General features: G+C 48.2%; 1 long non-coding RNA gene across 1 annotated transcript in view; it reads right to left on the bottom strand.

Annotated features, from left to right (window-relative positions):
• LOC146810171 (uncharacterized) overlaps positions 1-13,646 on the bottom strand; it is a 106,506-nt gene extending 92,860 nt beyond the window's left edge. Inside the window, exon 1 of the long non-coding RNA XR_014965633.1 lies at positions 13,549-13,646. This is a non-coding gene — a long non-coding RNA (uncharacterized LOC146810171). The remainder of the gene's footprint in view (positions 1-13,548) is intronic.
• Positions 13,647-25,449: the final 11,803 nt, after the last annotated feature.

Genomic DNA, 25,449 nt, shown 5'->3' with positions numbered 1-25,449 from the left:
GCCTGCTGTATTGACCGACCATCGAGAAATTCTGACTGCAGAGAAAGGCCGTGCTGTGGAACCGAACGACACTGAGGAGCTCTTTCCGGACCACGTGATTCCTGGAGGAAGGCGATATCATCTCAGACCAAGGAAGTGAATTCTTCAGTATCAGGACACGTTGTCAGAACGGCCCTTGGGTTAGTGAAACGGAGAGCCAATGAGGCAAGGGGGGGGGATCAGCCCTGCATTAGTGTAGCGACACTCGTCTTGGCCCGCTGGTGAAGAAATCAACCTCTGCCTAAGGGGAAGAGTTCTGACAACCTTTTAGTTTCAGGAAGATATTGATTTTTCATTCTGACATGGAGAAAAAGAAAATCCTTTGTGCAACAGGTTTTATGTTCACAGTAGCTATTGTTGGGATAACCACATGGTTTGTGGAGGATGTGACTCCTGCTCGAAAGTTACTTGTTTTGACTTCTCCAGTGCCTGAGGAGCACTACTTTTATACACTACCGTATCAAGAGTTGAAGCATCGTCAGTCTTATTTGAATAACACTTTCATCCAGATGTTGCATCATACCCATGTTGCCACCAATGCTACGAACTGTTGGATATGTGGCATGATGCCAGCTCACCAGAAGAAAGGAGGAACTCCGTTTATACCCCTTCCTTTCTCTCATAATGGCTCCTGTAGAGCATGGTACACTTTACTTTTTGCCACCCGGAAGCCTACAGTGGGACGATTACTCTTCAGACTTAATAGGGAATGTCATCAAGATAAAGATGGATATCCGCAAGCGAATGGGACAATTTGGGAATGGGAAGAGTATCGACCGGACAATGAATCGATTCCCTATATTTTCACGAACACCAGAGACACTGTGGGGAAAGACCGATTTGTGATTCAAGTGGCACAAGCTCAAGTGGACCTGTGTGTCCAGAGTGTGGGTTATATTCCTGTGGGTGTTAGTTATTGCATCACTATTTTAAATATCGACGGGTTGAATAATAGTACCTTCTTAGCATCCCATAATACATACTTCGTGTGTGGAAATAAAGGTTATTACCGCTTGCCAGCCGGTTGGTCTGGAGTATGTTATGTAGCATTTCTATTACCTCCTGTATTCTTGGCACCTGCATCTTATCATAAGGATTTGAAGTTGTTGAATAATGTGACTGTAAATAGGTATAAACGTACTCTATCGATTGATGACGTGGACCAAACTGACACTAGTCTGCAGCAGTATATTGATTTTAATTTAGGATTGTTTTTCTTTGTTGGGGCTGCCCTAAACAGTAGGAAAGTTCGAAGGTTAACAAGAGTTGTAGAGGCTGTGACAAATCAAACCGCTGCTGCTCTTGGGAATCTTACGGAAGAATTGCAAATTACTAGAATTGTTGCATTGCAGAATCAAATGGTGTTAGATGTTATGTTAGCTGACCGAGGTGGAGCTTGTAAAATTATCGGAAGTAGTTGTTGCGTGTTTATTCCTGACCACACGCCATCAGTTTATAATGCTATCAATAAACTGCATAAAATTGCAGCTGAAATCCATACAGAAAATGGCGCTTGGACCTTTTCTGGATGGTTTTGGGCATTGATCACCACATGGGGATGGAAGGTTCTAACTGGTCTCTGTATCATTGTAGCAATTCTGTTTTCCTGTTGCATTTGTATCCAATGTGGTCCTTTACTCTGTTCCCTATGTGTGTCACTCTGCATTCCTGATAAGAAAGCTATTGCCAATGTCACTTACCAGAAACATCTGACTAAAGAAATAGAAGAAATGATGAAGATTGATATATACGATGATTATTCTAATAAACCGGATGTCTTCAGTAAATGCTGAAAGGGTCGTCTGTTGAAAATTGAAATAACGATGTGAGTAAGCATTCACTAAAGACATGAATTCCCCTTTTATGACCGAGTTTCTCCCGTTATGTTGACTAAAGTCTGGACTCCATTTTGTATTGTCATGCCTCCACGTGCGTAGCACGAGAAGAGTCCTATCTTCGTGTTAGTTGCTCTTGTAATCTGCCTAGTAACAGTCTATAAATAGCCCCTTTGTCCGTCTGGCGCATGCCCACACTTGACCACATCTGTTATCAGTTAGTCCTTGCTTGACCATGTTTTCGCGGGCTCAGGAAATTAGTTCCTCCGCCCACATATTGATTCTGTATCGAAAATGACCATAAAAGGTAATACTCTTTGCCTCATGTTGTATCCACCCACTTATGAGCCCCTCTGTTGTGTATAAAAGGGGACCGTGTACGCAAGTTCTGTGTGCTACCCTATGCAATACTGAAGAGTGTTGTATGGGTTGTAGGACCACCCTTAAGGGTTAATAAACTTTGTCTTTGTACTTTGCAGTTTCCGTGCCAACTTCCTTGTAGATTCCATTTGCAGGAGAGCGAACCCTTGTGTCCTGCTGGCCTAGCTGGGGCCTATACTCATCACCACGACGTCCCCCTCGCAGGCCACTTGGGTCAGGACAAAACATACAGTCGCCTCGTGACTCACTTCTACTGGCCTAGAATGAAAGCAGATGTAGAAGCCCACTGCAAGTCCTGTCCCACGTGCCAGGCCAGTGGGAAGAGTGGAGGGAAGCGCAAGGCTCCCCTCCAGCCCTTCCCTGTCGTCAGTACCCCTTTTGAGCGGGTCGGGATCGACATTGTGGGACCTCTGGACCCCCCAACTTCCCAGGGGCACCGGTTCATCCTCGTCCTGGTGGACCATGCCACTCGTTACCCTGAGGCCATTCTCCTGCGCACCGTCACGGCCCCCGTGGTGGGCCGGGCGCTGATGGGGATCTTCTCCCGCATGGGTTTTCCCCGCGAGGTCGTGAGCGATCGCGGGACCAACTTTATCTCCCGATACATGAGGTCCTTATGGCAACAGTGCGGGGTGTCCTACAAGTTCACCACCCCGTACCACCCCCAAGGAAACGGCCTGGTAGAGCAGTTTAACCGGACTCTGAAGGGGATGATCGCGGGCCTGGAAGAGCCCCTCCGGCGTAAGTGGGACCTCCTGCTCCCCTGCCTCATATTCGCATACCGAGAAGTTCCCCAGAAATCCTTGGGTTTCAGCCCCTTCGAGTTACTCTACGGGCACCCCGTCAGGGGGCCCCTCAGCCTGGTCAAAGAAGAGTGGGAGGCGGCGCCCCGAGGCACCCCCCGAGACGTGTTCCGTTACGTCCTGACCCTCCGCAATCAGACTAGGAGGTTCCGGGAGTTGGCGGAGGCCAATCTGGAGGCGAGTCAGGAGGAGATGAAGCGCTGGTATGACCAGAACGCCGCACTAGTAGAGTTTCAGCCGGGCCAGCTGGTGTGGGTCATGGCCCCCGTGAAACCCTGCGCGCTCCAGGATAAATGGACCGGGCCCTTCAAAGTAGTTGAGCGAAAGAGCCCGGTCACGTACTTGGTAGACGTCCAGTCACCCCGGGACCCCCTCCGGGTCCTCCACGTGAACCGCCTCAAGCCCCACTTTGTGCGGACAGAGCTGAGCCTCCTACTGGCCACTGACGACGGGTCCGAAGAAGAGTCGGATCCTCTCCCGGATCTTCTATGTACTGAGGAGAGGGACGGCTCCGTAGAAGGAGTGAACCTCTCCCCGTCTCTCATGCCCCAGCAACGTGAGGATTGCCGCCAGCTCCTAGGGCAGTTTCCGGACCTTTTCTCCCTGGTCCCCAAGGTCACCGACTGGTGTGTCCATGACGTGGATACCGGAGACAGCCCACCAGTGAGACATCGAGCCTACCGAGTCCCCGATCGGGTCCGGTCCTGTATCCAAGCTGAAGTCTCGAAAATGTTGACCCTAGGCGTGATCGAACCCTCAGACAGCCCCTGGGCCAGCCCCGTGGTCCTGGTCCCAAAAGCAGCCGCCCCCGGGGTCGCCCCGGAACTCCGCTTTTGCGTGGACTACCGGGGACTCAATGAGGTCACCCGAGCCGATGCCCACCCCATTCCACGAGCCGACGAGCTCATTGACCGGCTCGGAGCTGCACGGTTCCTCAGCACCTTTGATCTCACCTGCGGCTACTGGCAAATTGCGCTCACAGAGGGAGCCAAGGAGCGGTCCGCCTTCTCCACCCCGGATGGGCACTATCGCTTTCGCGTAATGCCCTTCGGGATGAAAAATGCACCGGCCACCTTCCAGCGACTGGTAAATAGAGTCCTGGCCGGGCTGGAAAAATTCAGCGCTGTATATCTCGACGATATCGCAGTTTTTAGTTCCGAATGGAGTGAGCACCTCCAACACCTCCGGACGGTGCTAACCGCCCTACGCCAGGCGGGCCTCACCGTGAAAGCCAGCAAATGCCAGATTGGGCAAGGTTCGGTAACCTACCTGGGGCACCAGGTCGGAAGCGGGCAGGTCGCCCCTCTACAGCCCAAAATCGATGCCATCCTAGCCTGGGAGCCCCCCACCACCCAAACAGAGGTCCGAGCCTTTCTGGGCCTCATGGGCTACTATCGGAGATTCATCCGGAATTACGGCAGCCTGGTCGGTCCCCTCACGGGACTCACGTCCAAGAAGCAGCCCAAGAAGATACAGTGGTCCCCTGCCTGCCAAGAGGCGTTCAATGCCCTGAAAACGGCCATGTGTACGGCCCCCGTCCTCCAGGCCCCCGACTACTCCAAAGAGTTTGTGGTACAAACTGATGCCTCCGAGCATGGCATCGGGGCTGTCCTCTCCCAAGTAAATGACCAGGGTCTGGACCAGCCCGTGGCCTTCCTCAGCCGAAGGCTGTTGCCCCGGGAACAGAGATGGAGTACCATCGAGCGCGAGGCGTTCGCAGTAGTCTGGGCCCTCAAGAAGCTACGCCCTTACCTGTTCGGCACCCATTTCAGGGTCCAGACCGACCATCGCCCCTTGCGATCGCTCATGCAGATGCGAGGAGAAAACCCCAAGCTTCTGCGGTGGTCAATCTCCCTCCAGGGGATGGATTTCACCGTGGAACATCGCCCTGGTACGGACCACGTCAACGCCGATGGCCTCTCCCGATTCTTCCGCCTCAGCGAAGAGAACCCCCAAGAAGATGGGTAGTTCTCTCCGGCTTTCAGCTGGGGGGGACGCGTGTTGGACCCGGCCCTCGTAACATAGTCAGACCTGACCCCTGCACCTCACACCAGCCCCGAGCCCCTGGCCTAGCCGATCCTTCCCACCAGAACACACGCACCCGACCCGGACTTCCCCCGTCCATAGGCCTTCCTCCTTCGGCCACCCCGGGCCCGCGTGCCCACTGCATGCACCAAGATGGCCGCCCGGCCCCAGCACGACCCTAGCCTACAGGCGCCACTCCGGCTGGAGGACATCGCGCCCCCTTGGCATGAGAGAGGGAGGAGCAGTTTCCATCACACCTCTGTGCTTCCCTGGGACGGTGGGTTTCGATCGACCTGCCAGCCTCCCTGAGGGCTGGCTCCACGCCTGCTGGGTGTCTGGGGCTCCTCCCGACCCGGCCCTGAAAGGATCAAAGGACAAAGGCAGGAAACCCCCAACAAGCGACCCCCAGGTGACAAGACCCCTGCCTGCACAGACTCCGGACATCAAAGAGGAGTCGCCCTATAACAAGGGGTGCTCTGGGACTGTCCAGCAGATTCGCCTTGGAACCACCTGAGCCCTGCTGAGTGACTCGCGGCTCCCTGAAAGATCGTAAGACCTCCGAACTTGTGCTTGAGCCCTGCTGAGTGACTCGCGGCTCCCTGAAGATCGTAAGACCTCCGAACTCGTGCTTGAGCCCTGCTGAGTGACTCGCGGCTCCCTGAAGATCGTAAGACCTCCGAACTTGTGCTTGAGCCCTGCTGAGTGACTCGCGGCTCCCTGAAGATCGTAAGACCTCCGAACTTGTGCTTGAGCCCTGCTGAGTGACTCGCGGCTCCCTGAAGATCGTAAGACCTCCGAACTTGTACTCGAGCCTGCTGAGTATCTCGCAGTGCCCACAGACTCCCTTGGTCCCGCCGGACCCCACGACGACAAGCGTATCCCCCAGCTCGAGGATTGTGAGCTGTGCGCCGGATACGCTCCTGCATTTGATCTATTCCCCCCAAAGACTGTCCCGCTACCTCCTAACCCCCCCTCCAAGACTTTGTGAGCCCGTGCTCCACTTGTATATATATTGCTTTGCGGATCATAAAGATCTTACCACTCCGATCTGATAAAGATTTGCTCTTAAGAACTCTCGGTGTTGTGTCTCTTTGTCGTGTGGTGTACGATCCTAGATACGAGATTCCTCCCCTGAGGAGTCTCCCGCCAGTGCCCGGCTACGATACTTCGAGGGTTGGTCTCAGGCCAGTCAGGGCCCCCTCCGGGCCCCTCTGAGGTCGCCTTCTAACATGTTGATAACGATTTTATGATATGTTCATGGATGGTGGGTGTGTCACCTCTGTGCAGAGAGGCTATTTGGGGTGTCACATATTTGAACTGCCAGTTCTGTGTGTCACAGTTAGTAGGATATCCCACTCTTCGGTGTTTTACATGTGTCCAAGGTTATTCCATTTTGGCTACCATTTGTGACCTACAGGTGACAACATGGCTCCTTTTGGGCTCAGTTATGTACCACCATGATGCAGAGATGCCCCCTGTGACTCAAGTCCCACAACATGGGCAACATATACATAAGCGGGAGTCACTGCCCCTACATTCGTCCACGCTGTCATGATTGATTGATCATGGCAATGACACGTCTGTGTGCAGGAGGGGTTGCTTGTCCCTCTGCAATGTGAAGGGGAGATGCAGTTTCACTGTGTTTTCCATGCATGTGTCTGCATTGGCATAGTTTACATGCAGACTGCATGTCAATGTACATTGTGACTGTGAGCAGATGCCTTTGTGATGCTGGAAAACGGTCATTTGTTCTACGTCATGGATGTGGGGTTGTGCTCGTACATTGTCATCTCACCGTTTTTGTACTCTGGTTTTATGGTGCATTTTCCCACATGAAACGTGGGAATTGCAGGCCTGTCACATTTTCCCTAGGTGGCCGCTCAGCACAGGGCCAAAAAACCCAGGTGACCCCCCTTGCAAAACCAGGTCATTTTGTGATAGACAATTTTGATGTCGCCTCAATACATTTTGGACCCTTGCCTGTCGCAGGTACTTGGGCCTCCCACATGAGTGAGGCACAATTTTTATCGGGAGACCTGGGGGGACGCTGGGTGGTAGGAAATTTGTGTTAGCCTGGTGATGCCACAACTTTCCCACACAAAAATGTGTGGAAAAAGTGATTTTTTTGGCTAAATTTGAGGTTTGCAGGGGATTCTGGGTAAGAAAACATTGGGGGATCCATGCAAGTCATACCTCCCTGGAATCCACGGGGTGTCTAGTTTTCGGAAAGGTGTGGGTTTGGTAGGTTGGGTCATTTTTCGCAGTGAAAATGTGGTGTGTCCACTTTGTGCTTTGGCCCGTTTCCTGTCACGGGCACTAGGCCTACCGACACAAGTGAGGTACCATTCTTCTCAAAATACTTTGGGGAACGCAGGGAGGGTAGAATTTTGTTGATCCATTCAGATTTCAGAACTTTCCACCACAGAAATGTGAGGAAAATTGGGTTTTTTTTGACAATTATTTAGGTTTGCAAGGGATTCTGGGGAACAGAACCTGGTGAGAGCCAGTCAAGTCACCCCATCCTGGATTCCCCTGTGTGCCTACTTCTCAAAAATGTATAGGTTTGCTAGGTTTCCCTAGGTGCCGGCAGAGCTAGGGTTAAAAAACTACAGCTTGGCACTTTGCAAAAAAATGGTCATTTTTCACTCTGAAAATGTGGTGTGTCCATGTTGCGTTTTGGGCCGTTTCCTATCATGGGTACTAGGCCCACCCACACAAGTGAGGTACAATTTTTCTCTGAATACTTTGGGGAACGTGGGGTGGTTGGAATTTTGTGGATCTACACAGATTCCAGAACTTTCCACCACAGAAATGTGAGGAAAATTTGTTTTTTTGGACAATTGTTTAGGTTTGCAAGGGATTCTGGGTAACAGTACCCGGTGAGCCAGTCAAGGCACCCCATCCTTGATTCCCCTAGGTGTCTAGTTTTCAAAAATATATAGGTTTGCTAGGTTTCTCTAGGTACCGGCAGAGCTAAGGTTAAAAAACTACAGCTAGGCACTTAGCAAAAAAGGGTAATTTTTCACTATGAAAATGTGGTGTGTCCACATTGCATTTTGGGCCATTTCCTGTCGCGGGCACTAGGCCTACCCACACAAGTGAGGTACCATATTTATCGGGAGACTTAGGGGAACTCAGAATTGTACAGCAAATGATATTACCTTGTAACAAAGTGGGGTCGACATCAAAGGAAAACAACGATAATGCGGACTGGTGTACTACAACATCCCCCTCTCCCCCTCTTGTCTCTCCCCAACAGGATGACATGAGTCCAACATCTCTCTCACTACGGGATGTATCGGAGGACTACGAAGAGGGCTCCTTTAACTGGGGATTCCCTACCATCGAAACTCCGCCCCTGGATGACGTCACGACATGCCGCGCAATAAGGACGGACAACAGGAAAGGGGTGTGTGTGAACACCAAGGAGGAAGAAGGAGGAAGAAGGAGTCGGTATCCGGAGCGAGATCTTTTACGGAAAAAAGGAAGAAACCGGAGAGAGACCAGACGGAGCGTCCACCTCAGCAAGAGTCCAGGATTGCCAGGAGGTCCACGGCACCACGAGCCACCCAGCCATGCTCCAGGAGGGGCGTGGCTTACCAAGGTACGGGAGCGGGTATCGGGCTGGATTGGGATGCAGGACAGACATCCGGAGTCATAGCTGGGTCTCTCCCTGTACCACCCACTTCTCCCCTACCCTGAGCACCCTCACTGGTTTTGTTTCTCTCACATAGACGTTTGGTTTTTGTGTATGTGTCACGGTGTGAGGTGACCCTGCACTCCCTACCCCTCATTTATTGGCCTGGACTGTGACCTAATACCCGTTCTCCTCTGTTCTGTTTTCTCCAGAACATCATGGAGCCCCCTGGGAGCCGACCAGGTCAAAGACGCAGGGAGGACCGGACAGTGTTAAGGAGAGGACAATCCCCTACCTCTAAAGAACTCTTTTCAACATGCCCTGATGTATTGGTTGCAAGAAGGAGACGCTTATTAAGAACAATAAAATCTTCATTACCACGGCCTGGCTTTCGCCCCGTTCTTTCCCCACCCCCATTACATACCTATTGACTTTTGATGCATTTCTGCCTTCCAAATGAAAGACAATGTGTAAAAAAGAAGTCATTTTGAAAAATGACCTATAATTCTCATGCTAGTATGGGTACTCCCAATTTCGGAAATGTGCAAATATCTACTGTTTCTAAACTCTATATTTTGTTCCCATTTCAGAAATACATAGGTGTCTATCATACCAATTTTTCCAAGTATACATTTTCCCAAAATAATTGCTATATACCCGGTACATAATAAAAAACCATTGCAAGACGCTGCTCAGTTATTGGCTCTGGGTTCGTCGGGTTCTTGGTGAACCTACAAGTCCTATATATCCCCACAACCAGAAAGGTCGAACAAATGTAACAGTATATTGCTTTCATAGAGCTGTCATAATTAGAAGAAGTTACAGGTAAAAATGTTGACACAAATGGCTGTTTTTTTCAACTAATTTTCAATTTTTCCTACTTTGAACTGTTAGTTTCTCTAAAGAAACCTTGAAGGATCTACACAAATGACCCCTTGATGAATTCAGAATTTTGGCTACTTTTCTAAAATGTATAGCTCTCCAGGATCCATTATTGCTTCCATACTCATTTCTACCATTAACTGGAAGGAGGTTGACAGCACAAAAAATAGCAAAAATAGGCTGCGTCCCAGAAAAATGCCAAAACTGTATAAAAAATGTTGGTTTTCTTACAAAAGTCTGCTTGTCCATAACAGCTGGGAAGATGGTGATTTCAGCACCGCAACCCCTTTTTGATACCATTTGCAGGGAAAAAAACAGACGCTTTCATCTGGAGCCCTTTTTTCCCATTTTTCTAAAAAAAAAAAAAAATGTAGCGGTATTTTGGCTAATTTCTGGGTACCCTCCAGGGGAATCCACAAACCCTGGGTATCTTTAGAATTCCCATGATGTTGGAAAAAAGGACGCAAATTTGACGTGGATAAAATATGTGGTCAAAAAGTTACAGGGGCCTAAGCGCGAATTACCCCAACTAGCCAAAAAAAGGCTTAGCACAGGGGGGAAAAGGCCTAGCAGCGAAGGGGTTAATACCCGGATACGAACACGGGCTGAACATGACTACACAGCTCATACTTTCTGTATATCAGCAGATATTTCCAAACTGAAAATCCTGTCTTGCAGCTGCTTTTCTTTCCGGAAGAAAGCCACACCCTTGCAATACGGGTCATCGAAATTAAAACATGGAATCGCCAATGGCGCATAATCTTGAGCCTGTGTCGCTCTGTCCTGAGATGGTGAATGGTCTCTTGAACAAGGTCACAGTGAGTGTGACTGCATGCCAGCGCATTTTCTCTTTACCGGATTGGGATGAGCAGGCCTCAAGGTGTATGCAAATGTTTGGTATTTAATCTGCTCTATTGATAGTTAAAACCGTTTCCCTATTCATTTCAAGCCATCATTGTTGTGTCAATTTTATAGTAGACAATTTCCAGATAAAATCTCTCAATTTTTTCACCCTCGTGTAAAGAATCTTTCGAAGCAATCTCTGATTTATCGCCAACTACCTTTGGCCCGTTTCATTAGGAAATTCTGGGAGCTGTGAATAGCTATCGCTGAGATCTAATTCCAGCTCTCCTTCGCCGTTTAACGTCCTTAAAACCATTAATAAAACTTCAGTCAGAAGGCGATTGAATCTGTTTGATGTATGGTATCGCTCCCAGTTAGAGGTAGGTGAGAAGAGAAATATGTTATTTCTGGGAGAGGTGCAGAGATTGTATTTGGTGTCATCCTAAGCAATTAAATTGAGCACAATACCTTGACCTTCTCTGAAAAGCGATTTGCTCTTAATCTGATGTTTTCCAAATCTTCCATTAGAAGTTAGATTCCTCTCTTGTATCATTTTAAATTTTCCATTGTGCCGCTTTTGTTTTAACAATAAAAAGAAGCATACAAGGAAAACGCTATTACATCATTACAAAAAACTATTTTTTTAAATAGGATCAAAAGTCAGTTTTGTGCAACTTGACGTCCACACCACATTCGAACGATAAACGCAAGAATAAAAGGTATACAACTACACAACGTTTTAAAAACAAATAAATCTGGATTTTTGCTTCAACAGAATTCGAATAATAACAAGCATTTGCAATGCAATAGGTCGCGCCTTTGGGACCTTATAAGTGTTTAGTTATGCAGCATATTATTGATTATATTACATTAACCATTAAATATATTGTTTGTGGTAAAATAGGACAACTGAGAGTACTTATATACCATCACTCTCACAATCCTCAGGCTATCAGTGTACTTACGTGCTGGTAAAGTGTTTAAGGGTTGACTTCACAGTAGAATAATCAAAGTATGTACAGTCGCAGACCTGCCTTTACAAAATGTATCTTTGCACAAATATACAATCAGCACAAGGTCCTTTCATTCAGTCACTTGGCTAAATGTTCAAGTACAAGAATCAGCTTGTATGCAGTCACACCAATGCAAGATCCTGCCATACTGACACTGGACTCATGTGCAGCAGTACACAATCTTGGCCTGCATAAATCAGCACAATGTCGTACAGTACATAGTCACTAACTGTACATGATGGTATATTTCCTTAACATGCAGCCACACACCCTGTATGTAATGATATGGGTGTGTTCTGTGGTGCACAGTAACTGGGACTGAGTCAGTAAGTGGAAGATCCTGACATGCACAAGGCACCGTCAACTTCCTCCTTCCATGTACATACAGGAAGAGGGGAGTATGGTAAGACCTGTCTTTATAGAACAGATTTCTTAATGTCCTAAGTACCATTTTCCAAGACAACTGACATTAGAGGAGCCAGGTATGACACACTTCAAAGTCAGCTTGATGTCAGTGCAGGGGGGGATTGGATTGAAAACGGGGCAGGTGATCATCTCTGCCAACCCTACCATTTGATAGTAAAGGGCAGAAGGGTCAAAGGATGAAAGAACAGTCAGTGTGTAAAAGAAACCAAAACCTTGTGCTATAAAGACAGCCTATCCAAGGACGAATCACCAGGTCCATCAAGGAGAGTGCTCCATTTCCAAAATGTATTTCAGGCTGCCCAAAATAACTAGAAAAAGTCCTGCCCCCTCTAATCCTAAACAAATGGCTTTACCCAGTGTCAGGCGTAAGGACTTCAGGACACCAAAAACATTCTTCCACAAGTGTTTGATGACAGCAGCGCGTGATGGAAAAAATGACTCAGTGTATCTAGGGACATAAAACTTTGTGTAAAAAAAACTAATTGCTTAAGCAGCAGCACATTATAATTGTTAGGGTGTGAAGGAAGGCAGATAGATAAAATCATCGACCTTAACATCCATAATATGCAGAGGTAAACCAAGTGCAGTGGGAACTTAAAACCACTCTGTGACAAACAGGCAGTGTGTGCTGCTGGACTGTAGCGTGACCAACATCGTTCAAACAGGCAGCTTCTGCTGCTTTATTATAAAGTCTCAATAAACAACGGAGAAGTATTATATTTTAAGTCACACTTCGGAAACAGCAGGAAGTCAAAGTTGTTACAATGCTTCTGGCCGATAATACCTTACTTGTAAGTTGTTTCACGCACTGCCGCCTGAAACAACCTTTTTGTAGCCATTAGTGGATTATTGCATCCAAATGAATATGCTATATCTTATGAAATCAAAAACTCACATTTAAATCACCATATCCTACAACATTGTACAAATATTTAAGAAACAACGGACAACTCATCAGAAATAATGGCTGGCTGCTGTCAGGACTACACGGTGGTAACAGAATTCCTTGTAGTACCACATCGGTGAGTAAGTTCTCCAACTGAAGGATCTCCAGGCCATTCTGAAGGAGCAGCGAAATCCGGTATTCTAACTGTTTGAGCACCCCCGTCTGTTTGTGCTCCCCTGACGGCAGAAGAAAGCTTAAAAATACCCTGCTTTCTGTATGTTTGTGCCTGCACGTCTGTCTATACCTCTCTTAAAGCACCGCCTAAGCCTTCCCGAAATCTAATATGGAATGCATGGAGAAGCACAGAAAGACTGCATTAAGCAATATACACGCGAGGTGGAGGCATAGCCAGACGGTGATCTTGAAACGACGGGAACACCGGAATCATCAAAAGACATATTCTCCGGCCTGAACTCTCTACAACTTTATGAATGTTTTGGGGGCATTCCTGCGTCATGGACGCTGGGAGCGCTTCAGAGCTTTTCTCCACCGTGTCTTCTATGTGAATAAGGCAGGAGCTTTTCTAGCTGCTTTGCGTTTTGGCTCCAGTGAAATAACTTATCAGTTTCTGTTGGGTTGCATTGCAAAATGACCTTCCTGTCCCTGACAGTCAAAATGATCTACAGCTATCTCAGGCACAACAGGAATGCTTGCACTTTCTCACTCAGTAATTGTAACAAGAAACGGCAAAACTGAAATTAAAACAAGGACAGCATACTCAACACGGCGCGCTTCTCTTTGTCCTGTTTCGTTTCTCTGCTTGTGCTGTCTCTGCCTTCCCCGTGAATTGGCTCGTGTTGCAAACATGAACGTAACTCCTTCAGCATGAAAAACATTGTATGCGCGCGCATGTGTTATTCATAGGTCAGGCAAAATAGAGTGCGAACTCCCCCAGCCAATCACAGCACAAAACAAACATTTATAAATGCAATAGAACTCGTGTTTACGGGAGACCTATTGCATTGTAAGTAAAAGTGCATGCCTGGAAGAAGGTACGAATGGGAGTGGGAGGGAGGGGTGGTGGTGGGCAGAGAAGCCACGGACTGCGGGAGGGAATGGGGGGAGGCAGGGGAACAAAAACGTTTTGAAAGTAAAGGGGCTGATAGCTATCGAAGGAGAAAAATGACAACATGGCCGTCAGGAGGCGGGATTAAGTTGCTGAAAACCAATCAGATTGCAGCATTTAGGATTTCAGCTAATCACAAAGATAGGCGGAAAGTGGGCGGAGCTTCCCCCACTATACTGTATAAAGCATCTCTCGCCGAGACAGCGCATGCACGGCCTAGGCGAAACCTAAAAAGTAGTTTAAAAAAGAAGGTCCACATTTCTTTGAATAGTAGCTAAATTAAAATTAGATGAAGGGCATCTAGAGGGAGCTAGGCTGACAATTGTATTTTCTATCTTCAATGCCAGATGCACTATTATTCGTGGATGACATTCGGGGGCGTCATGGGTCACAGATGCGACCCTAGCTTGTCCCTTGGAACCCTGGCACTGTATTTGCAACCCCTGGACTCAGAGGTGGCAAAATCAGTGTCAGAAACACAGGCATCCGGTTGGGGATCCAATCTGCTTGCTTTTGTCATTTTTTTTATTACACTAATAGTGAATAACAGTAGAATTAGCTAGAATATAACTCTGCGGGAGAGAGTGTTTGAATGTTTGATTGTTTGCTAATGTGTAAGCCTGTGTATGTGAGTGAATGTATAGGTCAAAAGGGGTGTAAAGTCATTTCTGCTACCTATGGTCTTTTAGTGGATTGACGTTTATGCTATTATTAAATACCTCTAGCAGTAATTTTATAGGATGCACCTGTTGGAAATGGCCCTTTTTGCAGGGTTATCCCCAAACATTTTGCTTCTTCCTCCTTTATTTTTTCTGACCCGTGGTTGTTGACAATAGGACTCTGGGCACTTTACCACTGCTGATCAGTGCTAAAGTGCATATGCTCTCTGTATACATTGTTATATTGATTGGTTATCCATGATTGGTATATTTGTTTCACCTGTTAGCCCCTAGTAAAGTGCACTGAATGTGCCAGGGCTGGTGATTCAAATGCTAGTAGTGGGCCTGCAGCACTGATTGTGCCACCCACAGGAGTAGCGCTAAAATGATGTCTTAGGCCTGCTTGCAGTGCCTATGTGCAGTCCAGGACTGCCATGTCGACCTGGCCAGTGCAACCACTGACCAGGCCTTATCCTTCCCTTTCTGTACATGTCAGGCATCCCTATGGTGGCCATAGGTACCCCCCTGGGCTGGGTGCAGTGTATCTGAAAGGTAGGGCATGTACTGAGGTGTGTAACATGCCCTGGTAGTGAATTACACCCATTTTCGTTTTTCACTGCTGAGAGGCTATCTTGCCCATAGGACGGAATGGGGAAGGCTGTTTACATGCCTATCTTCCCCTAAAGGCAAGATAGAAAATCCAAGTTTGGTATCTCTGTGTTCAGAATTTAATTATACATCTTTTTAGCAAGATGGTTTTTAAATTCACTGTGTGAGAATAGCACTTTTTAGAAAGTAGCTATTCTCCTGTTTAACCTTCCTGTGTGCCTGTGTGCAGATTGGCTGACTGGTGTCATGTGATGGGCTAGGTGGCTCCAGGAGTCTGGATGAGTCAGCAGCAGGGTGAATAGGGAGATCTGCTCTAAATGGGTGGGAGGAGTAGCCCCTGGGTTTGAGTAGGGCTGCCTCTGCCAGCACAATGCTGGCTCCACCCCCTGCTGGCCAGGCTGAGGACTCTGCCTCTGCCAGCACAAAGAAGGCTCCACCTCCTGCTGAGCGTCTAACGACCCTGCCCCTCACTCTGAAAGGAACCAGGTGCTCCAGGGCAGAGCACACCCAGGAACCGGTTTGAGCAGCGGAATCCCCCCACTGAAACAAAGAGAGACAAGACCCCAGACACCTACACTTTAGATCACTGTGGAAATAAGAAGGAACCTCTGCCAAGGAGAAAGCTGGAAGGAACTGAAGAGGAGAAGACTGCCTGCTTGCTGTTTTGCTTTGCTGCCAAGGAGAGGGGAAGGACTTTGCTGTGTCCCCTTCTTTTGATTCTGATCTCCAAGGGCCTGAGGAGAGCTGGAACCCTGTTAAGAAGTCCCACGAACAAAAGAACTTCACCACCAGCTCCCCTGGACCTCTGCTGAGGGAGTTCTGGCCTGCCTTGGAGTGCTTGCCTAGTCTTGGGGCCTCAGGAGGTTGTTTTGCTGTGTTTGGGAGCTGGAATGCAGAAGCGTGAACAAGAGTAACTGGTACCCATCGCATCATCCATTTGAGGGTCGCATCATCCGGTTGCGAGTCGCAAGAGCGAGAGTGCGAGGAGAATTTCATTGCTGCGTCATCTCAGCACCCGGAGTCCCCACATTGCCGAGTGCATCGAGCATCGTCCCGGTGCGTGAAGATTCCTGACGCTGCGAGGGTCGTCGCAGAACCAGTTTGTGGGCCGCACCACTGCCAGTGCGTGAAAGTATCCAGTCGCTGTGATGGAGCGGGTAAAATGTTTCCTTTTTATATACCCAATCCATTTATATATGTTTATATTAAAATGATTAATACTAAATCAACCTTATTAACAGAAAAAATACACGTGGGAATGCATTTGCATGGCTAAATTAATAAGTGAACTAAGTTTGTATGCATATTAAAACGATAAATGTTGCTTGAATAGTGTTATTGTGATTTGCGCTTAAATAAACCAGCATTAACGGCATTGGATGTTGCATATGGCTAGATAAATGCATACACATAAGGGTATTAGCAAGGGTTTAACACTGTTTTAATCATTTCTATGTATTAATTACGATTTGTGTTTCTTTGCTTAAAGTTGACTATTCCGGCCTACCAAAAGATGGCCGCCGACTGAAACCTAACTAGAGTACATTACTTCATCATTTGAACAATGGAGAAAGGCGCCTGAACTGACTTAGTTCGTGTCCCTTGTGTGACCTGTCAGATCATGCCCATGAAGACTACCCTGGGCGAGGTGCCAATGCCCCTGAACGTGAAGCAAATGTTGCTATTTGGAAAAAACAAACTGTCAAACCCAACCTGTTACCAACAAACTGATACATTTAAGACTTCGGAGTTGTCTTTCCCATACATTTACTGTGAAACTTCTTCCACATGGGAAAATTTGAAAATGTTTCCTAATGTATTGAGATGTATTTGAATTCAGCCAATCGTTGGCTTGGGAAATGAGAAAATGTAACTGTTATATGTAAATTTTAGTATAAATATTAGTAGACTAGAGAGGAAAGGGGCTACTCTATGCTGCTGCTCTTCGCTAGACGTCACTTTGTGCCGAAGTTATTGACGGAGAATCGATGATCAGAGATCCTTATGCTGACGGAAGAGGACGGAGACTTTAGAACTCTGATGAATTTACTGAGGACCAGTTCTGACTTAGAGAACGACATTTATCCAGAATAGGTAAATATGACAAAAGATAATATTGCATTATTAGGATTTAACCTGAAATTGAATTAGATAAAGAAAATCATTATTTGAATGACTGTGTCGGGTGATTATTTCTTTGAAATGTTTATCGATTACTTTGAGAGTTAAGAGCATCATTAAACTAAATAACAACTAAATGATCCGATTGACCTCCTGATGGAGGAATTGTTAGGGTGATTCAGTAGAAGCGGTTTCCTCTATCAAAGCGAACAGCTGTCGTTTGGGATTTGATATCCCTCTGTAGGCATGGATAGTTTGGGAGAATGATTGTTGATGTTATGGGCCCCACCAGCGTGTGATGTGTGTATGTGCGTGTGACTGAGAAATCATTCTGTCCGTGGAAGCAGGGGGAAATTTAGTAATCCCAACTGCACCAGCTGCGTGTGTCGACGCAGAGTCCCGTCCCGTGATTCATCGAGGGTTGCGGCGCCAGAAGTCAGCGCTGCACCGCGCATCGTGCCACACCGAAGATCGCCGCATCGTACCTGTGCGTGAAGCTTCCCCCTAAGAAACCTGCGCAACAAAAGCCAAAGTCATCGCATCCTCCCCCTACAGATCGGAGCCGGCGCATCCACCTCTGCTGCGTGAAGCAGGGCTGCTGCAAAGCTTCCCCAAGATCTCAGGAGTATCGCATCGCCTTTGCCATTTTCCTTGTTATAGCTTTTGGGAACCTTATCGCAACTACAGGTACTGTTGAGCACGAGAGTGTCGCATTTTGTGCATTAAGAGTCGCATTGTGCAGGACACTGACTTTTACATCCTGGAGTACTTTCTGCAAACTCTTGAACTATCTTTAAAGTAATCTTTTTAATTGTATGTTGGTTTTTCTATAGTTTTTGGTCTTGTGAAGTTTTTAGTAAAGATACCTTATTTTTCTAAAACTGGTGTGGAGTAAATCTGTGGTGTTTTCACTGTGTTACTGTGAGTGTTGGTACAAATACTTTACACATTGCCTTTGATATCATAGACTGCTCAGGCCAAGCTACCTAGAGGGTGAGCAGGGGTTATCTTACCAGTGTATCCCCCTTTCCCTGACTAGAAGCAAGGGTCCCTACTTGGACAGTGGTACCTACCCTGCCAACTAGAGACCCCCAGATCTAACATTGGTGGTCAGCGGTGAGGATTGAACTTGTATTTGTACTTGACCCACAGTAATTGGTGTACATCACTAGGAGAGCAGACCATTACACAGCCACATACTGCTGATTGTTGATTTTTGGTTCTATTTTTGAATACCTCTTCAAGAGCATCATGTTTCAGGTGGCAACAAGTGAGAGGGCAGAATTGGAGTTTTCCATTGAGGATCTGTATTCATACAGAGTTGAAGATCTCAAGCAATTCTGCAAAGACCTTGGTTGCCCTGTGAAAAGCGGATCTAGAAAGGATGTGCTACAGAAAGCCTTGAAGGCCTGGTGGGAGGCCTAATATGGAAATAATGCAAATAGGGAGGATGGTTTTGAACCCAACGATTTGCCTGTGAGCAACCCAGGCTCAAGGGCTGGCAGCTCCCATTCCAGTAGGGGTCTCACTCCAGAGGAGTTGGAGGAAAACCAAAGGGTTAGAGATAATGAGTTAGAAGTCATGAGGCTTGAGTTGAAGCTGATGGAAATAGAAACCCAGAACAAAGTAGAAGAGAGCAAGAAGATGTATGCCTTAGAAGAATTTAAATTGACCTTGGCACATGAACTAAGGATGAGGGAGCTTGATTTGGAGCTCGAGAGGCTTGAGGCCATGAGTGTCTCAGCTGAAGAAGAAAAATGGGTAGCTCAAGAAGTGAGCTTTGCTGAGTTGGAGGTGAAGTCCAGCTCAGATGGTGGCAGCAAGATTGGAGTTTCTAGTGCTGAGAGAAAGGTACAAACACCCAGAGATGTGGCACCTGACTTGAAGGAGGGGTTTGACATACACCAGGGGGTTCAGGTTTATGATGTAGTTCCAGTGGAGTGCAGTGTCCCTGAAGTAGATTGGGGAACTGGCACAGGGGACCATATTCCTAGTGGTGGGAGGGACACTCTACTGACCCTAGATGAGAGGTACAGGGAGAGGGGTTCCCCCATGGTAGAAACCTTGGTGTGTGAGTGTGAAGACCGCCCAGAAGAGTGTGAGTTGTGTGACAGAGACAGTCAGATACTGTCTTGCCAATCTCAGGAGAGTGGTGTGGGGTACTTGTGTGAGGCACTGGAGGGTGAGGCAAACGGTAGCTTGGTGAACAACTGTGGGGGGCTGTGTGATTCATTTGTTGGAGAACATATTTTAAGTCCCTGTTTTCCAGAGCTATGCCAACACCCGGTGGAGTGTGAGTTCTCTGGTTCCAGAGAGCTTGCGTTGGAGGCAGACCTTTGGTTGGATGCCAGAGGGTCTGAAGAGGCATTGGGGAGTGATCCCAAAAGGAGTGGCACAGATATCTTCCAGACCTGTGAGGTGGAAGAGGTTCAGTGTAGCCCAGTTAGGTCCCAGTGTAGTGGGAGGGGTGTAGGGGCTCACGTCCTGTCTCAGTGGAGAAGGGGTGAGTGTGGGACTGTGGGTCCCCAGGTGCCCGAAACTCAGTCTTAGGACCTGGAGGGTTCCATAAGGGAACACCAGGTTGGGGGCCTAGACAGTGCTAGTAGGCCATTTGAGGAGGATCTCCTAGTGTCAGGAGAACCTGGAGCCTCTGTAAACAGAGCTCCAGTGGGTCTGGTGTCTGGCGGTACAGCTCCAGTTGGGAGGGTGCAGAAGTCCAGACTGAGGGGTGAGAGGGGGATGTGTTCCCCAGTGGAAGAACCAGTGGGTCAAGGACCAGCCAGAAGGGCTGAGTCCCCGAGGAGTGACCATGGTGACACCACTTCTGTCCAGGGGGATCTTCGCACACTGTCAGGTGGACAGGGGCCGGGAGATCTGCGCCAGGCAGACTGTCACGAGACACATGAGTCATGTGTCACCCTCGGGGAGATACTGTGTGAGTCCCCAGAAGTCCTCGCATGCCAGGCAGGTGTGCAACTGCAGGGTTTAGTCCCTGGGTTGGGAGGCCAGGTTCAGGATCTGCCTGACCTGGAGGGAAGGACATCTGTAAGCTGTCTCCTGACCGGTTTGGCTGCCAGGGGTACCACTCCAGTGGGGAGGGTGCAGCACTCTGGAAAGGGGTGCAGAGGGAGAGAGTCCTCGCCTCTGACCCCGGTGCAACCGTAGGGTTTAGACCCTAGGTTGGGAGACCAGTTGCTGGAGAGAGGTCCTGAACTGGTGGGTGAGTTGTGTTCTGAGGGTGACTCTCCTGGGAGGAGAGGGCAGGACCCCAGAAGGAGAGGTAGGGGGAGGAGAGCCTCGCCCGTGACCTCTGGTCAGCCTGAGGGTACGGACCCTGGGCTGGCGGGCCAGTGTCAGGATGCCCTACCTGACTTGGCAGGAGAGAGAGTGAAGGAAAGGTGCCAGGCACCTGGGGCTACTGCCCCCCACTTTCTGATGCCACAGAGGTTCGAGAGGCCTGACAGGCATGAGGCCTGGCTCTCATCACTGACAGTTGTCAGTGGCCCCTGTGGCTGGTTGTCCTGGTGGACAGGGTTGCCCCTGGAAGGGGGGCAGGAGTCACACCCTGGGGGTGGACTGGGCCACACCGTTGTGTTGGCCAGGTGGGTGCTGTCTACCAGTGTGGACACATCTGTGAGTGAAGTCCTGGTGCGCCGGGCAAGTGTTCAACCGCAGGGGTTGGTCCCTGGGTTGGGAAGCCAGGTGCAGGTGATGGCTGACCTGGAGGGAGGGACATCTGTAAGCAGTGTCTCTACCAGTTTGTCTTTGAGGTGTATCACTCCGAGTGGGAGGGTGCAGACTTCTGGAAGGGGGTGCAGAGAGAGGGAGTCCTCGCCTCTGACCCTGGTTCACCTGGGGGGTGTAGACCCTAGGTTGGAGGGCCAGGTCCGGGGTGTCCCCCCTGACCTGGAATCCCAGTTGCAGGATAGAACCCCTGAACTGGTGAGCAAATGATGCAGGACACCTGCCACAGGTGCCCTGACTATTCTAGAAGGGGGTACCGCTCCAGGTGGGAGGGTACAGAGCCCCAAGGAAGAGGAGGAACGGGTATGGAACGACCCACCCCAGCCTCCTGTCCAGCCACCAGATACAGGCCCGGGGCTGGTGGGTCAGTGCCAGGTTGTCAGACCTGACCTGACAGGGAAGGGAGTGGACAAAGGGTGCCCAGCACCTGGGGCTACTGCCCCCCACCCTCTGACGCCACAGGGGTTTGAGAGCCCTGAGAGGCATTAGGCCTGGGTCCCATCCCTGACCACTGTCACTGGTCACTGCGGCTTGCTGTCTGTCTGTCTGTGAGCAAGTTAAGGCTAGGTGCTGCACAGGTGGTGTCCACAGGTGAAGAGAAGGGTTCCACATGGGTTGGCTTGGTGGACCCTGAGAGTATGGATGGAGGGATCCAACCGGGTTCAGGAAGGCGTAGAACAGGAATAGTGCCCTGCTGTTTGGGCCAGTTTCCGTGTTCTATCGCCCTAAGCAGGGAATCCCATTGAGGTATCGCTTGGTCTACCCTGGCTTTAGGCTGGAAGGGGGTTGTGTTGGAAATGGCCCTTTTTGCAGGGTTATCCCCAAACTTTTTGCTTCTTCCTCCTTTATTTTTTCTGACCCGTGGCTGTTGGCAATAGGACTCTGGGCACTTTACCACTGCTGATCAGTGCTAAAGTGCATATGCTCTCTGTATAAATTGTTATATTGATTGGTTATCCATGATTGGTATATTTGTTTCACCTGTTAGCCCCTAGTAAAGTGCACTGAATGTGCCAGGGCTGGTGATTCAAATGCTACTAGTGGGCCTGCAGCACTGATTGTGCCACCCACAGGAGTAGCGCTAAAATGATGTCTTAGGCCTGCTTGCAGTGCCTATGTGCAGTCCAGGACTGCCATGTCGACCTGGCCAGTGCAACCACTGACCAGGCCTTATCCTTCCCTTTCTGTACATGTCAGGCATCCCTATGGTGGCCATAGGGACCCCCCTGGGCTGGGTGCAGTGTATCCGAAAGGTAGGGCATGTACTGAGGTGTGTAACATGCCCTGGTAGTGAATTACAGCCATTTTCGTTTTTCACTGCTGAGAGGCTATCTTGCCCATAGGACAGAATGGGGGAGGCTGTTTACATGCCTATCTTCCCCTAAAGGCAAGATAGAAAATCCAAGTTTGGTATCTCTGTGTTCAGAATTTAATTATACATCTTTTTAGCAAGATGGTTTTTAAATTCACTGTGTGAGAATAGCACTTTTTAGAAAGTAGCTATTCTCCTGTTTAACCTTCCTGTGTGCCTGTGTGCAGATTGGCTGACTGGTGTCATGTGATGGGCTAGGTGGCTCCAGGAGTCTGGATGAGTCAGCAGCAGGGTGAATAGGGAGATCTGCTCTAAATGGGTGGGAGGAGTAGCCCCTGGGTTTGAGTAGGGCTGCCTCTGCCAGCACAATGCTGGCTCCACCCCCTGCTGGCCAGGCTGAGGACTCTGCCTCTGCCAGCACAAAGAAGGCTCCACCTCCTGCTGAGCGTCTAACGACCCTACCCCTCACTCTGAAAGGAACCAGGTGCTCCAGGGCAGAGCACACCCAGGAACCGGTTTGAGCAGGGTGTGGTAAATATTTCATTACCGGTACTATTTTTTTTATGCGGTAAAGTCTAGTAAGAATAACTCAGTAAATATAAGAGGCAGAATCCGTGGTATTAGAGTTTCTAAAAGGCTTTATTCCTCTACAAAGGAAATACAGTTCGAACTGCAGGCTTCAAATTCCATCACCATGAGGGTTCAGGAAGGAAGACCTTACATTATTGACAGGTAATCATTTTTATAAGAAATGCATTACAGTGAAACAGATGCAGGAGGCGTAACAGTTGATAAGATAGATAAAATATGCATGCGTAACTAAAAAAGGCGGACATATAGGCGTAACTTAGAAAACGTCATTATACATGATGTCACAAGTGGGTGGATCCATAAGAGAATCCTGCAATGTCAGCAGAAATATTTGGCAGAGATGCGCGCGCAGCCGCATGACGTGTGATTGACGTGCAACTAGAGGGTGAAGGGGACTTGACATTTAGCTCTACATGTGGAGACAGAAGTCTGAGGGGTCATGTCAACCTAATCCCAAATCATGTCTAATATCTTATGTTTAAAGAACTGTATTATCCGAAAGGAAAGGTCTCTAGGACGGAATCTATTCTATACTGACTGTTAATGCGTGTACAAGCGTCTACATGAAATGCGAGGGGGCAGGAATCTTCCATGGTAACAGGGGCTATGAATTACTTGCATGAGGATAGTGAGGCCTGGCCCTTTGCACGGTAGCTGGAAGAATGTTTACCTAAACTACTAGACAGGAATGCATCGGATGAGGAGCGGAGCAGATAATCTTGAAGGTGAAATACAGTTTTTGGCAGGCAACAGGCTGGATCAGGCACCGTTAGCCGCGCAGGGAGTAGGACAAAGTTCATGGATACAGATGCAGGCTCGGACTGGAGCTTTCAGAGGCAGAAGGCAGGAAAAGGCTTGATGACAGAATTCAGGGCCTACTCGCCTGAATCTGTAGAATGTGGAAAGTGAACCACATAAAGTCGGTGGCCTTTCATACTTAGGAATGGAATATCTGACCCATTCATGGCGGATCTGAAAGAGGACATGTTGACGGTGGACGCACATGTATTTGCGTCTTCATAACTGGAACTGGAGGGAACATACATGTACTTATAGCATGCACATGGAGCCGTTGGGGTCTACGATAGGGGACATAACTGATCACAAAATTCATATTTCCTCATTCCCTCCTTGTCCCCTACGGACCCTCAGGAGATATCGATCTTCATCAATCCATCGATCTGTTCATATAGCATCATTTGTTCTTCTTTCTTTTTCCGGGATCTTGAACGAAAACTTGGATGTGGGATACACGATGTGGCACACAGACCACAAATCGCTGGCCCACATTGTAGACACAAGCAGCAACTGAATAGTATGAGAAAGCCAATACCTAGGAAGGATAGGATCCTCCATCCCCAGGCTGACAATACGCTCCAGAACCAACCGGACCAAGTCCAGGTGCCTGGACTCTGGTGTATCTGGCTTATAATCTTATGAAGGCGAGTTATGGCTTTATATACCGACGGCGAGTTTTCTGGTATGAAAACACAGCAACTTGATCCGATGACCCTACAAGCTCCGCCCCTATCGGCCAGGATGACGTCAAGGACAAGACGATTTTGAAGCACAACAATCCGCATAGCAGACTGCTCTTCTGTTAAATTGCCTAAGGCGGAAGTAGTCTCGTTCACCCCTGCTTCAAGGGTTCTAGTTAATCTACGTATCAGTTTACTATTAGTGACTGTACCTATATAGGGAAAGAAACCTTTATTGAAATCTGTGTATTGCTCCCATGCCGTTTCAGTGTAATCGACAATCGGGAGATCTCTCTGCTGTATATTGTGTACTAAATGGGTATTTCTGTGATAATCAGGAGGGGCTAGGAAAACAGGTGGCAGAAGGAACGCAATGTAACAGGTACCATCCCAGTCTAGAGGTAAACGTATATATGCGGTCTGGCCACATATGAAGTAGGAATGACGGGAAGCTCTAAACGTGGACTTGCCTTGATCACTGAATTTTATTACAGTGGTGCATTTACTATGGCCCATGTGTATGGAACCATTCTTTCTTACACATAATTCTCCTTTAACTGGGAATACTGACATAGCGGGCAAGATTGGCGTAGCTTCGGATTTAACATTCAGAATCAGGAGGTTAAGTGTAAAATTACCTAATCCATATACTTCATTTTCTAGATCAGTTCCTGTTCTTTTGGGAAGTCCCTCCTTGTTAGGGTAGCAGACTTTAAGCAAAACGAGGTTCAGGTTTCCCCATACCCAGTTGTCTTGATACACTACTGAATTTGAATCTAGAGAATTGATCAAACTAAACCATGCTCCACAGGAGCCATTGTGTGTGAACGGATATGGAAAGAGGGGCAAAACTCCCTTATAGTTCTGATAGGGAGGGAGTCGGCCACATATCCAACAATTTGTAGCATTGCTGGTTTGATGGGAGTGATGTAACATACTAATGAATGTGTTGTTGCGCAGCGCAAATCTATAAGACAACTCATGCGGAAGTAATTCGCTAAAAGAATGTTCAGCAGTAACATTGTAAGCACGTTTAGAA

Source organism: Triturus cristatus, chromosome 7 (assembly GCF_964204655.1).
Source record: "Triturus cristatus chromosome 7, aTriCri1.1, whole genome shotgun sequence".
Classification (NCBI taxonomy): Eukaryota; Metazoa; Chordata; class Amphibia; order Caudata; family Salamandridae; genus Triturus; species Triturus cristatus.
This window is presented reverse-complemented; position numbering and strand designations above follow the sequence as displayed.